Source organism: Rhinolophus ferrumequinum, chromosome 9 (genome assembly GCF_004115265.2).
Source record: "Rhinolophus ferrumequinum isolate MPI-CBG mRhiFer1 chromosome 9, mRhiFer1_v1.p, whole genome shotgun sequence".
Classification (NCBI taxonomy): domain Eukaryota; kingdom Metazoa; phylum Chordata; class Mammalia; order Chiroptera; family Rhinolophidae; genus Rhinolophus; species Rhinolophus ferrumequinum.
Genome location: NC_046292.1, coordinates 64,238,717 through 64,257,531, shown reverse-complemented (window position 1 = coordinate 64,257,531; position 18,815 = coordinate 64,238,717). Strand labels below are relative to the sequence as shown.

The 18,815-nt window shown below is 36.8% G+C and overlaps 1 long non-coding RNA gene across 3 annotated transcripts in view; it reads left to right on the top strand.

Annotated features, from left to right (window-relative positions):
* Positions 1–18,815, top strand: part of LOC117026466 (uncharacterized) — an 86,720-nt gene that overhangs the window by 58,081 nt on the left and 9,824 nt on the right. Inside the window, exons 2-3 of one of the 3 annotated variants that reach the window (XR_004423778.1) lie at positions 10,892–11,020; positions 15,633–16,402. The exons of the other annotated variants lie outside the window; for them this stretch is intronic. This is a non-coding gene — a long non-coding RNA (uncharacterized LOC117026466). Of the gene's footprint in view, positions 1–10,891; positions 11,021–15,632; positions 16,403–18,815 lie in introns of those variants that run through there. 3 annotated transcript variants of the gene reach the window in all.

The following is an 18,815-nucleotide window of genomic DNA, read 5'->3' as shown; positions in this document are numbered from 1 at the left end:
AAATAAGTCAGACAGAAAAAGTCAAGAACAGTATGATTTCACTGATATGTAGGGTATAAAACTGAAAGCAACAACGGAACAAGACAAACAAACAAAGAAACAAAAACTGATAGACATAGACAATAGTTTAGTGGTTACCAGAAGGTAAGGAGGGAGGGAGGTGGTAGATGAAGATAAACAGGATCAAATATATGGTGATGCAAAGAGAACTGACTCTGGGTGGTGAACACACAATGTGATATATAGATGATGTATTACAGGAGTTGTACACTTGAAACCTATATAACTTTACTAACCATTGTCACTCCAATAAACTTTAATTAAAAAAATATTTTTAAATATGCATTATTAAAAAAATTCCAAGTCTGTACTCACCTTCTCAATCTCAATCTCTTAGTGTACATCCAGACATTTTTTTCCCTATGCGAATACAAATATCTATCTTGTTTCTCCTTTTACAAAAAAATGATTATATTGTACATACTCTTCTATAGCTTACTTTTCTCAAATATATCTTTTGAGCATCTTTCTATGTCAGTGGTTCTGTCTCAATTTTCTAATGCCCACATAGCAATGATGATGATATCTAACATTTGCTCAGTGATTCCTGTGTGCCAAGAGCTTGTCTCATCTACAGTTTACAAGAACCTTATGTGGAAAAAAGCTCCATTTTGGAGAAAAGGCCTCATTTTTAATGCTTAGAGAGGTGTGGTAGGAAAAATAATGGCTGCCAAAGATGTCTACGTCCAGTCTATGTCTGGAATCTGTGAATGTATTACCTTACATAGCCAAAGGGACTTTGCTGATAAATTAAGGTTAAGACCTTGAGATGCAGAGATTATCCTGGACTACCTGGGTGGGCTCAATCTAATCACTTGAGTCCTTAAAAGCGGAGCATTTTCCAGCTGGACTAGAGAGAGAGGTGATGGTGGGAGTAGGGTCAGAAAGATAACAGTGTGAGAAGGATTCAGTGCCCCATTGCTGTGTTTGAAATATAAGGGTCTATGTGCAAGGACAAGGCGCTAAGGGCAGCCGGCAAGGAAAGGGAAACCTCAGCCCTACAACCACATGGAACAGGATTCTGCCAACACCTGAATGAGCAAGGAAAGAGATTCTCTCCTAGACTCTACAAGAAGGACTCCAGCCCTGCCAAGACACTGATGTTAGCCCAGTGAGACCCAATTTGGACTTCTAACCTACCAAATTGTAACATAATAAATCTGTGTTGTCTTACACCTCTAACATTGTGGTAATTTGTATGGCAGCAATAGAAAACTACAAGCAGCCACAACAAATAAGTTACAGTAAAATGGGAATTCAATCTCAGGTGCTCTGACTCCAGGCTGAGTGTATGGCTAAATCGTGATTTATTTAGCCAGTCCACATTGATGAACATGTAGATTGCTTTCAATTTTCAGTATTTCAGACAATGGGACAGTAGATTTCTCATATCTGTATCTTCAAACATTTTAGATAGAATTTCTATAGGAAAATTTCCTAAAAGTAAAATTATTGGGTCAAAGTATAATCACATTAAACATTTTTATAAATACTGCCAAATTTCCTTGCAAAATATTCCCAATGCAGCTTTTAGACAAAAACTAAAATCATCAGGAAAAGAATAAATAATAAGTATGAATGGATCTGGCTCATTGGTGACGGCTCCAGCAAAGCAAAGAACTAAACTGACCATATAACTGAAAATGCCTTTCTCCTATATTTTAACTGGAGAACTTATAGATGTCTGTTCCAGAAAAGTCCTTCTGTTTCCGTCTTCTCTATGTGCTTTGTGGATAAATTCATTTTGTGTTTTTACTTCTGGGTCTTGCTTTTTACCCTTTGAGGCAATAAAGACTGATAAAAATAGTCTTTTTTCAGTAAGTATCCTTTGTACATACATGCATTTTAAAATGCTCTATTACTTTAACTTAAGCCAAATTTTCCCATGTGCACAATTAGATACTTTAAAATACTAATAGCATTTCATTAATTTTGAATGATAGGTTTTCCAGCAGGGCCCTGGAACCCAACTCTTAAAAGAAGTCACTGATTAAAGAAAATTTACATAGCAACCAGCTCAAGTGCATGGGCTCTGAGACTAATGGGTGTTCTATGGGAGTCACCAAAGCAGGCCCCGTCAGGATATAATGACCAATTCCTCATGTGACTCTACATCAGAACAAACCTCTTCACATTACAAGATCCCAGATTCTGAAAGACAGGGAGTCTTTCTTGCTGGAAATAACTTTTACTTTCTTTGGGTATCTAAACTCCATTCTTTTATCTAGAAAGTGGTCTTTCACTTCTGGAATGCACCAATGCTTTTGTTGAGCTTGTAGATTTGATGGTATCCTGCCTTTTCTCCCAGGCTCGCTCTTCTGTTTCAGAACTTCCTTTCCTCTTACTCCACAGCCTCGGAGATTTTGGTTTTCTCCTTAGACTGTGATTTTTCATCTTTAGAGTTGTTAAAAACTGTTGATTCCATTGTTACACTTGTTTTCTGCCTTGTGCTCAACTGCTAGAAGCTGGGACATTGTAATAAACATCCTCTTATCTGTGAAAAAGATTGATGTCTAACCAATGGTGTGTATTTGTTCGTTTAATGATTTCTTTATTTTTGCTTCATTTTACCCAGGAAATCAGAATGGAAAATTTGAATTTTGATACATTTTATGGTATTATAATGAATAATAACATCTCCTATTTATTTAACACTTAAACAATGTGCCTGACACTATGTATTTTTCAAAAAGTACTTTAACTTGGAGTCCTCAGTGTCGTGCTGTGAGGTAGGTGCTATTATAATCCCCATTCCATGCTGAGGAAATCAAGGCTTTAAGAAGTTAGACAACGTGTTCCCAGACTATATAGTAGTAAATGATAAAACTGAGATTCAAACAGAGGCTTGCTTGACTAGTCTGTACTCTTAATCACTACACCAGAATGTTCTTTGACATTTCAAATCATTCATAAGCAATACTTCCAAGAATGTTTTTAAATAGAAAAAATAAATAAACACACAGCTACTTAGTTGTAGTGAAGTAGAAAGAACATTGGGATAGCAGTCAAAAGAGGGAGTCCTAGCTGTCCTTAACCAGTTGAGCAAGTCCCCAAGTCCTCGGGCAAGTCGGTTCACCAGCCCCTCCCTTAGCTTTCATTTCTCCCATTTGTAAAAGTACAAACTAGCATCCTTAAAAAAACTTGATTTCCTCTTCTTTAATTTTTCCTATACTAAGATAGATGAAACCTGCCACTCCCGTATCATTTGTGACAGTTAAGGCTGGTATCGGATGAGTCAGTTGGCACAGGGCTGCTTGTCTTGAAAGAAAAAGGAAAAAGCAATGATTAAAATGCCAACCGCCTGGCAGAAAACAAGCCAAGCGTAATGACTCAAGTTCAAAGCCTAGAAAATCTTGGTGGAAACGGAGTGGATACATTGTTCTGTCTCCAATTTTCTCTGTGTATATTCATCGATGACCAGAGAAATGTGCAGCAATGTGTGGCTCATGTTGTAATCATCATCTCGAACGTCCTCAAGGCATTGTGGAGTAATAGTGCTGCCGAACTGTCTTTGCCCAGTCGTAAATGAAACCCAGACATCAAGAAGACTTGTTAACTTTCTCAAGCATGTATCTTCATTCTCTCACATAGCTTTTTTCAAATCCCGTAAGTTATGGGCTGAATTGTGTCCTCCCAAAATTCACGTGATGAAGTCCTAACGCCTAGGCCCTCAGAATGTGACTCTATTTGGAGATAGGGTCTTTAAAGAGGTAATTAAGGTAAAACAAGGTCATATTGGTGGACCCAAATCCAGTATGACTGATGTCCTTATAAAAAGAGAAGATTAGGACACAGAAAAACAGAGGGAGGAACAGCCGTGTGAGGACATAGGGAGAAGGTGGCCATCAGCAAGCCAAGGAGAGAGGCCTTAGAAGAAAATAAACCTGTTAACACCTTGATCTTGGACTACTAGCCTCCAGAACTGTGGGGAAATAAATTTCTGTTGTTTAAGCCACACAATCTGTGGTATTTTGTTATGGCAGCCCTAGCAAACTAATATACCATGCTTTAAATCCAGGATTATTTTAAGGTTTCTCCTTTACTTCCCAAAATATCTTCACCTTCATTTATTGTTCTTCCCTCCTTCACTTGACCTAGATTTTCTTGTCCAAATAAGTCATGCTCAGGTAACAAGCTTTATCCATGTATTGGGGTAAAGTGATTTCACAGACGTTTACAATATTTAAAGGGTACCCAATATTAGGTGAATCTTGACTGGTACTAGAATATTGCTTACCTTTCTACATCTATATAAAAATCCTTGTCTTGTCACTGTCTCACCTATGTATGTCAGTTATTAAATAGATTACTTTTATAACTAATGAAATAAAACACTGAACTATATATATAATCGATTTCTCATCCCCTATCCTACCGCATGAATTTTTCGACTTTGTTTTTACTTCCCATCTTGATAAAATGGCAGCAGGAGCAGCATCATCCAGGCTCAGGTTCTCAAGCCACGAACTTAGAGAGTCATTCTTTTCCTTGACAGTCTTTTCTTTTCCTTGCCTCACACATCCAATTCATTGCCCACTTCTGTTCATTCTTCCTTTAAAACATCTAATGAGAAAAGACTTATAATATTAAACTATAATACTAAATTTGAATTAGAAATATTGACATGGACTCATGAGTTAAAAATATATACATGTGTGTTTATCTATCTATCTATCTATCTATCTATCTATCTATCTATCTATCTATATCTATCATCTATCTATTCTAGTTTTATCCACTGAAAGAACATAGAAGTAATAATATACCTCTAGCAATAAGTACACCTTGAAACTAGATTTTGCTTTCTAGTCACCTTTATCTACTAAAAATAACAATGATCTTTAAAGAAAATAGCTGATTCTAGTTGTTGAGCAGGAAAACTACAAGGTGACTTTAAGATATCTTGTTGTGCCAAAAACGAAGGAAGTACTCAGTGATTTATGGGGACATATTAAAAGTACCCGGGAGCTAGTTGGAAAAGGCTCCCATTAAACAAATTTTGGACAATTTGAAGATGACTGTAATTGATTGTAAAACACTGAATACATAAAAATCCATGAGTTCATAGTGATCCTCCAAAAATTGAGAGGAGGAAGAAAAAACTCATTTGCATAATTGGGGGTGACTATTTAATAAATCTGTATTCTGAAATTGGTAGTAAAAGGAAAATAACTGAACATTTGCCTTGCCTTTCTAGGAGGAATAGTATATCATCCTAATTGATGAGGGAAAACAAAAAGAATGCCAAAGAAGGAGTGGTAATATTTGAACGCTGCTACTTTGCAACCCCATGAAATAATTGATTCAGTCAAGGATCATCAATGGTGAACGATTGTTGCAGAACAGGATATTCACACAGTGACCAAGCATCACAACACAGTTTACTTACTCGTTGCAAAGGGTACCAAGGAGAAATCTGACAGTCACCGCTTCAACCAAGTGATTGACTTTAGCACCGATAGTATGAGGTTCTTGCATTATGTTCCTTCTGATGTGATGCATATAAAACTCACAGAATTGTTTATGAACCAGTCTTGCCAAAAATGTTTAACCTGAATTTAATTAAGCCTTTAGACTAACTTCAAAAATATAGAAATTTCAGGGAATCAAAGAACAATCAAATTATAAGGAAACCTACAGTGGAATCTCAAATGTGAAATATCTATAGGACAACTTTTTTGGATTCTTCCAAAAGTTATTATCAGTGGCAGGAAAAGAGTAGGGTAGATTGTTCTAAATTAAAAGAGACTAAAGAGACATAACAACCAAATACAATATATGAACTTGATTGACTCTCGGCTTGATAAAAACAGCTCAAAAACATTTTGGAGACAATTGGAGAAAATTTGAATATGAAGTATATATCAAATGATATATCATATTGACAACCTAATACTAGTTTTCTTAGATGTGATAATGACATTGTGGTGATACAGAAGAAAATTCTTACTTTTAGGGGATGCGTACTTTTAGGTGTAAATACTCATGATTTCTACAACTTTTAAAACACACACATACACACACGCACACACACATCTTTTAACAGTGTAATCACAGAATGTCATTGCAATTAGAAATCTTCCAATACTTGCCACTGTATTTAGAATAAAATCCAAACTCCTTACCATAGTTTTATAAGCTGATGGTCTGGGCTGGTCTGTCTGTCTGACATCATGCCTTGTCATTCACTTCTTAAATCATTACGTTCTCATAACTTTGCTGTTCTTCCTGCCTAGACTTTTTTTTTCCTAGATTGTCATGTCATTAGGCCCCGGTGTCATCTTCTCAGAGACCTTTTTTTCACCTCCTCATCCAATGTTTTTCTCCCTTTCGTTTCTATTCCATTGTTCTACTTTATTTTCTTTTGATCATTTATCATTGTCTGATTTGCACTCATCAGGAACTGATATTAGTTTGTTTACTGGGAGCTGCATAAGAGCAGGCATCTATCTATTTTGTATTCCTAGCGTATGGGACAGAACCTGGCACATTTCATTTGCTCGGTACATAATTGTCACATTGGTGAATGAACTTTACCAATAGATTAAAGGACACCTGTATTGTCCAGTAGATTTCAACTTTTTAAAAGCAGGGGACTCTTTTATCAAACATATTTGGTTTCAAATTATTAGTCTCGGTGTTTCTTCAGTTCTTTTTACTTATTTCTTGATAATTATTAGGATTCTGTACACATAACAAGTTATTAACAAACACTTAGCAATTTAACGAGTCCTTGCTTGATGAGAGCTACCACCAGGGGGAAATAAATCCTCTGACCAGGAGCTGTGGACAATGAGAAAATGTGGCTGGAGAAGAAGCTGACCTGACCCCAGGAGACAAGGCCAAATGAGAGGCGCTGAGTGTTCTGGCAGCAGGGCTCATCCGGGGATTTCCCGCAACTCTGTAGAGCGAGGCAGTAGGAAGCAGGAGAGGCAGGGTCATCATTTGGAGCACCCAGAGGAGAAGCATCAAGAGAAGGCTCTTTAATACTGGCCTGGCCTGTGGCGAGAAGCTACCTGGCCTGGAGTAGCTCTAGGCCAGTGGCTGCAGCACTGCAGAAAGGATGGAAGTGGTGGTGGTGGTAGCAATGTAGCTATGGTTGGACCATAAGAACAACACCTCACGGAGGTACTGACATGTGCAGGAGCCCCCCACCATGCTCAAGTCAGGGGGGATTGGGAAGGAGGCAGTGATTGCAGTGACATGCCAGTGGCAGAGAGGAGAACATTTGACCCCTCAAACTCTCCCCAGTGACAGGAAGGGACTCAGGGACCTGGAATTTCAGTGGTTAAGTATGTGTGATCTCAGCCAGAACTACTGGTTTTGTTGTCACTTGGGTTTTTTATCTTTCAGTATCATTTTTAAAAATTACACACACCCAGAGATGACAGAGATGTTGGAATTAGCAAGCAAGGGCTTTATAACAGCTCTTATAAATGCATTTAAAGGATTTTTTTTTTTAAAGCAAGCAGAAAGTAAAGTTAGTAAGTTTTTCAGGATTGCTCCAATATTGACTTTATTTAATTTCTTTAAGAGACAGTTAACTAAGGCAAAAATAGTAACAACTTATTGTGGCGTTTTTCACATTTGTAGAAATATGATGTGTGAAACAATAGTGCAAAAGGCAAGTTGGGGAACAGGAAACATACTTTTGTAAGTTTTTTATACCATACATGTAGTGATATATTATGAAATCATAGTAGATTCTGCTAAGTTAAGGATGCACATTGCAATCTTTAAATCAGCCATTAAAAATAAAATAAAAAGGTATAGCTTTTAAGCCAGTAGAGGAGATAAAATGGAATACTTAAAAATTCTCAACAAATCCAAAAGAAGGAAGGAAAGGAGAAACAAAGTAACAGAAATCATGTGGGATAAAGCAAATAGATGGGAGAAAACAAATAGCAAGATGGTAGGTGTAAATTCAACATCAATAAGTATATTAACTGTAATTGGACTAAACACTCCAATTACAATGCAGAGATTATAAAACCAAACAAAAAAACAAGAACCAATTCTATACAGTTTATAAGACAGATGCTTTAAATATAAAATATAAGCATAAAGATACGAAAGGTTAGAAGTAAAGAGGGATTAAAAGGACATATTTATAGTCTATTCCATTGATCTATTTGTCTATCTTTTACCAGTAACACAGTGAATTTATTATTGTAGTTGAATTTAACAAGATCATCAGGTGATTCATATACACGTTAAATTTGAGAACCAGTGGGTAGATAACCCTTTTAAGGTGTTTAGCAGTGATAAAAGGAAACATTTAAATGCTTACCAATGAGAGAGGATATTAAGCATTAATGTGTACCAAAAACTTAGCTCTACAATTAAAGTGTTTTACTCATTCAGTAAGGAAGGAAAAAAGTAACTTCTATTTACCCAGATATTTACCATTTCCAGCACTCTTCATTTTTCAAGATCACTTTTCATTCGTCTGAGTTTCCATCTGGTATCATTTCCTTCAGCCTGAAGGATTACTTCAACATTTTTTATAGTACATGTCTATTGTTGACAAATTATCTCAGCTTTTGCTTATTTAGCAATCTCTCTCTCTCTGTTTCTCCCTCTCCCCCTCCCTCTCCCTCTCCCTCTCCCTCTCCCTCTCCCTCTCCCCCTCCCTCCCTCCTTCCCTCCCCTTTCCTTCATTTTTGAAGGATCTTTTCACTAGGTTTCTAATTCTAGGTTAAAGGTTGTGTTTCTTTCAGCATTTTAAAGATGTTACTCCATTGTCTTCTGGCTTGTTGAAAAGTCAGTAATATTATTCCGCTAAGTCTTGTGCAGAAAGAGTCTCTTTTTCTCTGGCTGCTATTAGATTTTTCTCTTTGATCCTTGGTTTTCAGAAATTTGACTATGATGTGCTTTCTGTATTTGTTAATATAATATGTGAAGTCCTTTACAACCCCTATCTGTTGGATTGGATGAAGCAATCCTTCAGTGAAATCACCATTGCTGTCCCAATGGCTACTCCTCAGAATCTCTTCAAAATTCATACTAGAAAAAGAGGAAAGCAGGATGCTTAGAGAGGAGGGAAAAGCCCTTTAAGTCTGTATTTTAAAATCTCATTAAGCTTCACTATTTTATGAAGTATACTTTGAAGAGATATATTTCTTCTTAGAAAGCAAGTTGTAAGGCACTTGGGAGTTAGTTCACCTAGGGAGATGCTGATAATTATACTTGAATTGTCAATAATTCCAGTTCTTGCTCCAAAAAACAAAATGCAAGTACTAAAGAATGAGTTTTACTGGAAATCTCTGGGCAAAGAAAGGCCTTTGCTTTCTCTCAAAGTCATCTGGTATGGGAATACCAGAGTTTGCATAAAATGGGTCATTGACGATTTAAAAAAAATAATATTTGACATGAGAGATTGAGTTTTTGTAATCATATTTTTTTGTGTGTTTTGTTGGTTTTTACATAGAAAACTGAGCTTGTCTTAAATCTGCAAGTGTCATATTTGGGTTAAAATTGCATTCAACAACATATTATACACTTCCTAATCATCTAAATATTTGCAATCACTGTGTATCTCCATTAAAATATATGTTTACATTATACTTTAAATCTGTATTTCCTTGGTACATTCTCATATTTTGTAAGAATAGAAAGCTTGTCTAAGGCTTCTCAATAATGGGAATGGAAACCTCACTAACATCTAAATCATGCACAGTGTGAAAAAAGAAAATTGGGGCCATTTCAAAACTCAGTACTCTTTCTTGGCATAAAATGATAGAATATTGGTGTGAAAAGAATCGCTTTTTAAGAAATATTTGAAGTGTTACTATGTACCATAGTTCTTCATCTTTGGAAATACTGTGGGCTTCAGGATCAACTGGCTGTGTGTCATATACTAGTAGAGAGGGTTCATCAGCTGTGGACATTCTTTGCATTCTTATGTTGTTCATGGCTATTTCTCTACCTCATGGGCTGTATGACACCTTTCATTTTTAAAAAGCTGTGTGTTTGTAATTACTATGCGTTAACTTATTGGGTCTGCGGTTGGCCTTCCAGCTGTCCACTGGCCTGAGCTCACAGAAAAGCAGGCACAGTTGTCAGTATCATTATGCTGTTCTATTAGGTTCAATCCAAAAAAACTGGTAGTATCCAAAAGCTTCTGGTATAAGGACTATTTTTGTCTGTTTTGAATTAATGAAGCAGAAACAAGCAATGAATAATGTTTATAAATAGCCTTGGATCTTCCATGAGGACTGTCCTCAGTGTTAGTACCTGTAAGAAGATACCATGTGTCATATTAGTTTTATAATATTAATGTTTGTACAGAATGATGGCAGGAAGACAAAATGGATGTATTCCTTATTGGTTATTATTGGTTGATGATAGTTCTGTGAGGGCTTATGATAGTAGGTTAAACCACGTGAAACTGGTACATGGCTCTAGGAGACAATATATATTTAACTAGTTTTCTGTCCATCATTATGATTCTGCTACAAATATTTGAAATTAATACATGTAATTTATAAACTGGAACTTGAAAGGCAAGATCTGTTTTTTCGCATTCTTGCTGTTTTTACTCTTGGTCATTCCTCCCTTATTCTCAAGGGTATGAAGACACTATAATCAGAACATCTCTTGACATTTGCCATTTGTAGCCACTTGAGAGGTAAATAGGTAAAAATGAAAATATTATTTAGTAGTGTCTTAAAGTCATCTTTCGATCCTTGTAACAATGATTTAAACTCGCAGCTGTTCCTTTATGAATTTTTATGACTTCTTTTGTCTACAGAGATGACAATTCCATCATAGAAATATATTAGAAGTATTGAAATGCTTTTCCCCTCCCTGCTTTTCCATATTTATCCAGTTGCAGTTTCATCTGTACAGAAAAAGAGCTCTGGTAGCTTCTGCTGAGACTTTAAGCACGAAACGCTACAAAAAAAAAAAAAAAAAGCAACAGCTATTTTGAAGACTGAGTTTCTAAAATTATATTCAGGTAAGTTACACTTTAGATGTCATCCCTTATAGCAAAAGTAAACACATTTGATTTAATCATGTTCATCAAAATGTATTTGCATTCAAGTGTTCTTATATACCAATACTACTGGATGGAGTTAAATTATATTGACAGAAAACATCCATTTCCTCACATTTTCAAATACCAAGCAGGTTTTAGAACCTGGTCTACAGCATGGTTGTTTTTGGAAGAAAAAAAAAAAAAAGTAATTCAGCCAAGGCTGATCTTGTTTTTCCTTTATTCTTTAAGCCAGAAGCAATTACTTTTCATTTCAGGATTAAGCAGCTGTAACATTACCATTCGTCGCTGAGGCTCCTGGTTTCAGCATGTCTCCTTGGTTCCCAGCCAGTCCTGGGTGTTCAGGTAGCAGCTGTGGCTGGGAGTGCCTCTCCAGCCCACATTCCTTGGCTATGAATTTTGCAGCCCTGTTTATCTGATGAAGACCTCCCCATAGTGAGTTTCTCAGGACATTGTCACACAGAACTTAATGATTGATATGGAAAGATACTGAGTATTTTTCCTCCTGGAATGCCAACCAATCCTGACTTTCCCAGTCTTTTCATTCTGGCTGATCACCACAAAGCCCTTGTGCTGAGACCTGTCAATGAGACCTGTCCAGGATGTCCATGAGTTCTCTCTGTGAGGCTGTCCCTCAAGCCTGTTCAGAGAATTTTCAACACCTACATTTGCCCAAACATTAACTCCCACATCTCTGCACTAATTATTTACTTCGATGTATATTTTCAATCTATAAATGCTATTACCAATTTCAGCACACAGAGATCTCTCTTTCTTCTCTTGAAATCCATGACTTTACTTGGGATAGCTTGGGATGGCTTTAGAGCATGGCTTTCTCACTATTTCCTGTGTCTTCATTTTATTTTCTCAAACCAGACTATAAATTTCTTGAGACAAGAGACCCTGAAAACTAGCAACACCTTGTATAGACAGATAGAAAAAAGAAAAAAAAAGAAAGATAACAACAACATTTGGACAAAGAGAACTTTGTTGCTTTTAGAAAACCAGAAAATTTCCCTTAATACATTCAACAGACTCTAGATCATGTGCTATAGTATATGACTCCTTTCCCCTGCCTGCCCTCTGCTGGAACTGCTAAATGAGCAGTAAGATGACCAAGGCAGAATATCGAATGGGAAAACTAGGACAACAAGGGGCTTGCCTGACTGCAAAGCAACTGAATAACTGTGGTTTTTTAGCCTGGATCTTTGAAGCTCTACACTATGTGCCTTGGATAACTAACAGTCTCATCAGAAGACCCTTTACTGTTTCAACCATGCACTGGGGTGTGATTCTGCCCACTGGCATGAGATAGACCAAATGACCTTGGCCATCTTCTGTGCTTGTTTCATCTCCAGAACAATTCTGTAGATGGCAGAGCGCTGAGCCAGGTAATGGCCCCTCCCAAACACAAATGCCCTCCCTGTTCACCAGCCCTCAAGCCTTCACCACCTTCATGTATAATAGACATTTTACCAGGATCTGGTGAGACTGCCAGTTTGGTAATGCAATGCAGGAGATAAGTTTGAAACTCTAGACCAGTTTCCTGTTTCGAAGGGCAGCAGGATGTGACAGCTGCGCAGGCAGCCTATTTGCCCTTGGAGAGGAGAAGCAAGAGTGTCTGATCACTAGATGACCTCTCCCTCCTGCTGGCTCAGGAGTGGTGTGGGCAGTCCCCCTCCCACTCTTGGTCAGGTGGCTGGATGTTATGGAAAAGAAGAGGAAAACATGTGTTTTGCTTTTTTTATTATTAAAAGAGGGCACTCTCTGGGGAGGCAGAATCCATTAGCTGAATCCATTTCAGTATCTATGGTTAATTCATTTAGGCAGCTTTAATGCACTTTTTATTATGTAGCCTTTAAGAGCTGTTCTGATAACTATCCATCCCGTAAATATTAGTACTACTTTATATGTAGAATGTCCTTTGTGGAAAAATGAACCTGAATTATTATCCAGATATTAATTTGCACAGAACCCTGTCCAGACAAGGCAAAAAAGCTTCCTCTGCTCAGTACGTTTCGAAGTGGGAAAAACTGCTTAGATATGACATTCTACATTTTAAGTCGGTGGCTAAGACAGTCTGGTAGCTTCCCAAAACATAATTTTGAAAACAAGTTTTACCATACTGTGGATGGAATAATTGATTTCTGCATTTCATTCTGTGAATTAAACACTAGACTGAATTACTAGAAGAAGTAACACAGTTCGCCAATAAACCTTTCTTATAAACTGACAGCATTTTCATTGATTATATTTCTTATAAAATGACAGCATTTCATTGATTAGCATTTATCCATGGCTAAGTTTTCATCAATCAATTTTCCATTTAAAAAAGATGTCTCTGGAAACAACAGTGGAGAAATGCTGAGTTCCGAAAGCAATGTTGTGAAAGGCAGCAGGTCTAGCATTCTGGGCACACGTTCAACTAAATTATGGTCAATAACTCTGTGGCTCCAAGTATAAACCCACATTTTTTTTCACATGTCCACCTTATGAACGGACTCTCTTGGAATGTCAGAGTTTTCAAGAGAAAATATTTAAATTTCAGTATTTAAGAGGTGTGCTATATTTGTTCAAAATTACAGCAACCTCTGATATTATTTTAAAATATTTATTTTGCCACTTTGACAGACTTCTACACTGCTCTTGGGTTTTCATTTTGTTTACAGTAGGACATTTCAATAGTTGGCTTCAGATGAAATGAATCTTAGTACTTTGTGATGGTTTTATTAATTGGTTACTTTTGAAAACTATTTTAAACTAGAAGTTCCTTCAAAATAGAAGCTCTAAGAATCACCACCACCAGATAAATGTTCATTTTAAAATCACTTATTCATTTCATTCATTTAACAAAATTGTGTTTAACACGTAGCAGGACTGACATCCATAGGCAAGACAAGCGTGGCACCTAAAGCTCACAATACACGCAGGAGCCTGTGCAGATGTTTTAATTTTTTTTTAATTAGAAGAGAAAAAAATGAGATGTTAGGTCAAAAAAATGTTTAAATATATCATATTAACATATTCATCTTTATATCAACATAGTCATAAAATATAATTTTTAATATTTTTTATGGAGAAAGAGGTCCACGAAGGCTAAAGTTCTCAAGAGCCATGAAAATCACAATGCAACCTATGCCAAATTTTACCTCTATCAGATTCTACAGACAAAAAATGAGTAAGACGTAATTTCTATGTCCAAAGCACTCACAGTTTAATGAAGAAATTGGACATAAAACAGTTTATAATGTGGTTTGCTTGAAGTTGTTTGAAACAGTAATTATAGCTTGAAGACTATAAGAGTTTTACTACAAAATGTTTTTAACATGTAGACCTGGTTTTATCCTTATTTCAGTTAAACTTATACAAAAATAGGGTTTATGTGTGTTTTAATGATATGTAAACAGCATGATTATATGTTCATTCATTTCAAACACCTCTGATATTGCCATCCAGATCTGTAAGTCAAAATGTACGTATTTTATAAGCACACTTCATCAACAGGGCCACAAAGGACATGGCAATCTCTGGGTATTGACGGTCTAATGAGAAAAATGAGAAATGAGGTTTGATCCTCCCTAGCTTAGCAAAGCTTACCTTATGTCCTTCTGAGTTTTATTGAGGCTTCAGAAATGAAACAGACTCTTGGCTGCTCTTTCAGTCTTCATAAAATGTCTCATTTATATAAGATTCAGCGTTTATTTTTTTTTCAGTGACTGTTTCTAATGCCATAATTGGGGTAGTCAGAATACTCTTCATAACTTAAATCTTCCTTGTTAATATTTGGGCCTACTTCCGTATTTTTGGTTGTCAATTGGAGAATGATTTTTGATCATTTTCTATTTTTAGAGCAACTTCACCTGAATGATCTTATTACACACACAAAAGCTTTTTGAAAAGTAGGGCATCATAGGACACTGGAAAGAGCACAGGCTCAGAGGCTCAGACAAACCTGGGTATGAATCAGAACTCTGTCCCTCAAGCTGTATTCATTTAACCTCATTGCATCTCAGCTTCCTCATCTATAAAATGGGGATCATTATGCATGTGTTACAAAGTTGCTGTGGGAAATAAAATAATGTATGTTAAGCATTAGGCCAGTACCTGGAATATAGTAGATGCTAATAAGTAGATGCTGTTATTATTTGTCATATTTTTCAAATTAGGAAACTGAAACAGAAACATATTAAGTGACCTTGGACAGCGTCAAGGGGCTAGGGCATCCAGTTACTACTGGAAAATTGCAGCCTTACTTTTGATCAAGGAGAATGAGACAGTAGGATACAAAGAAAGTGCAGAAGCAAAAGGTACAGAAAAAGCACTGACATAGAAACAACCAGATAATCAATATATATTTATTGAGCACCTTATAAGTATAAGGTATTGTGGGCCATTTAGGGTTGCAAATGACGGAACCCCAGCTTGCACACACAAAAAGGAAAATTTATTGGCTGCTGTAACCCAAACACAGGATTTAGGGAACTGGCCCTGAGGATGTCTGAGTACAGTGGCAGGAACGTTTTTAGGGCTCACAATCTCTGTTTCTGACTATTGCTTCTGGTTCTCTTTGCAGATGGCTTTCTCCATGCCATGGGGAACAAGGCTCCTAGCAACCTTGATCTCTCTTCTCATCCTAGAAGCAATTCTACTAGCAAAGCAAGAGGATTTCATCCTCTTTGGCTCTAGCCTGAAAATGATTCCAAGAGTTACTTGTATTGGATCAGCTTAAATCACATACTTCTCCCCAAAACAATCACCAAGCCAGGAATTGTCGTGATCAAGCCACATTGTCAAGACTACCCTTGGCATTAGAATGTCTGTTTGTTTGTTTCATGGAGGGAGGTGTATTGAGCAAGCAAAGATAGTAACCTTTATCTTGTATGAGATGTAATGATGAAATTAGTATTTCAATGATAGCATTGTTTTAAAGAGCCAAGCTACTAGAATCTCAGGATGTCTGCCTAAGGTACCACAAGGCCCAAGAGGACATGTCACATGGAATTTTCAGCCCAAAAGGGAAGCCTATCATACTTTATCTCCCAATATGTTAGCTCATAAAGTAAAACTGAAATTTATTTCTTAATACGCATACCTTTTAATGGAGAAAATTATAAACACCTGGGTACTGTCCCAGAAGAAGCAGAACTCTCTAAAGAAGGTGATTGGAGGCTGGACCACAGACCGACATATCTATTGTTTCAAAAACTGCAGGATCTCTTGTCCTGTGGGAATGCATTATTCTAACAACTGGCTTAATGTTTTTCCTTCCTCTGGAGTAGGCTGGAAATGGGAGCTCATAGCAACTTATAAATTGAATTGTATAGTAAATGAACTTCTCTTAAAGTCTGCTGGGGTTATTTAAGACTTCAAACTGTTTGCTCTTGGCTCCAGTACTTCAACATCCACTCACCATTACATTAGTGGGAGAACTATTGTATTAGAGATCTGGAGAGTTTGTGACTGGGTGAAGAGTCAGTATTTTGACTGTTTATGCCAACATCATTTCCCCACTGATTTCACATTTCTCCTGCTAGTTGGGCCTTCAATTCAAGGTTACCTTGATTACGTTCAAAGTCTTTAGTTGTAAATCTTTCTAAACTATTTTTACCTTAAAATGTTTATGTCTTTTTACCAACTCACATTTTCTTTTATCTAACTCAAAATTAGAGAGACTCCTGCGTTTTTCCAGCACTAAATTCTTCCCTCTTTCATTTCCTTAGGAAATTAACTTTATCCATTTCTTCATCTTCCATTTGCATCTTCAATTATCCCTCTCCACTGCATCTTTCTCCACTTATCTACCTACAAGACGATTCCCTTGAGATATCATCAAAAGAGATAACGTATATGGAAGTACTCTGTTGCTCTAAAGTGGAATATAAATCTGGGATAGCATTGTTGAAGAGCCAAAAGACTAGAATCTTGATTTTTACTTTCTCACTATTCAACTCATTACTTAATGTCTTAAAATCTGAACTCTGTCACCTAATGAACTGTTTTGGGGGTCCATATCTTTGTTTATCTTTCTTCCAGCGTGTGATACAATTGACTATACCCTCCTCTTTTGGTTTCTATAAACTCCCTACCTTGGTTCACCTTCTCTCTCTCTGATCACTCTTCTCTCTCCTTTCATGCTCATGTTTTTCCTTCTCCCTTTGAATGTAAGTGATGTCCATCATTCCATCCTTGCTTCTTCTTCCACTGCCCCCTCATTCTTGTTCTCATAAGTACTTCTTGAAACAATTCCCAGATCTCTCTCTTCCCTTCAACCTGTTAAATGCCTGCTGATAATTTTAACCTACATGTCTCATTAGCCTCCAAACATAGTGTATATAAAAATCAACTCTTACCCTGTCCTAAATATCCTCCACCCTATCTCAGCCAACAGTGTTACTTTTCTACCCGGTCACCTAGGCTTGACACTTTGGTTCCATTTGATTCCTCTCTCTCTTATCCCTGAATCGAATTTCAGCCATATTGCAAGGACACAACGTTGTATTCACCTTCTCTCTGTCTCTCCCCTCTGCCTTCTCTTCCTTCAAGCAGGAATAGTTCAGGCTGCTGGGATAGTACAGTCTATTATTTTACTGTCAGTGAGGTTGTCTAGAAATATTTTATGGCTACACTTTTTTTTCTCTTCCTTATCCTTGGTTTTTTTCCTTTTCTGGGCTAAATAACATTTGAACTTTCTTCATAGAGATCACTAAATATTCTTGTATTCAAATACTCTTCTCAGGAGTTAAATATACACTAATGTGTTTAGAATGGCCTGTATAACATGTCTAGTAAATAACAGTCAGATATAAAATGACCATTGTTAATAAGCAATGGCATAAAAAGTACATTTCATAGCCATATGTTTTATTAATGTAATTTACATCTTTAAATACAGTCAGTGTCTTCATATTAGGGCAAGCATATTTAATTTAGAAAGCTGAATTTTAAAAAATTATTATTATTAGTTTCAGGTATACAAAACAATGTACTAGTTAGACATTTATACCCCTCACAAAGTGATAACCCTCCTCCCCAATCTACCACCCCTCTGACATCACACACAGCTGCCACATTTCCACTGACCCCATTCCTTGCACTGCACTCCACAACCTGCGAATATATATATATAAAAAATCACAGTCGACACCCATCACTATTCAGCTTCAGCTTCAGGTGTTCACCGCAGTGGTTAGGCACCTACACCATCCATGAAGTGGTCTCCCCAATAAGACAAGTGTCCATCGGATACCCTACACAATCTTTACAATATTACTGATTACACTCCCCAAACTGTCCTTTGTATTCCCGTGGCAATTTCGTGGTTACCGATTGTGCTTTCTAATCCCCTCATCTTCTCCCCCATCCCCGCCCTCCTCCCATCCAGCAACCCTCAGTTTTTTTCTCTATATCTCTGAGACTGTTTCTGATTAGCCTGTTCATTTATTCTATTCTTTAGATTCCACATATAAGTGAGATCATGTGGTATTTGTCTTTCTCCATCTGACTTATTTCACTTATAGAAAGCTGAACTTTTGGGGACCTAATGATTGGCTAATGAACGTACACTAAATATATGTGAGTGTTGATACATTTCCAGCAATCATCAGAATATAATATAATTATAGCTTATGTGTAACCTTATCAGAAATATCACCTTTGATTCTCTAAGACTTGTGTCCTCTTACTTTATTGCTGCAGATCCCGTTGACAGGGAATAAAGCACAGCTTCAGTTTTCCCAGTTTCAACATTAAAGATGTA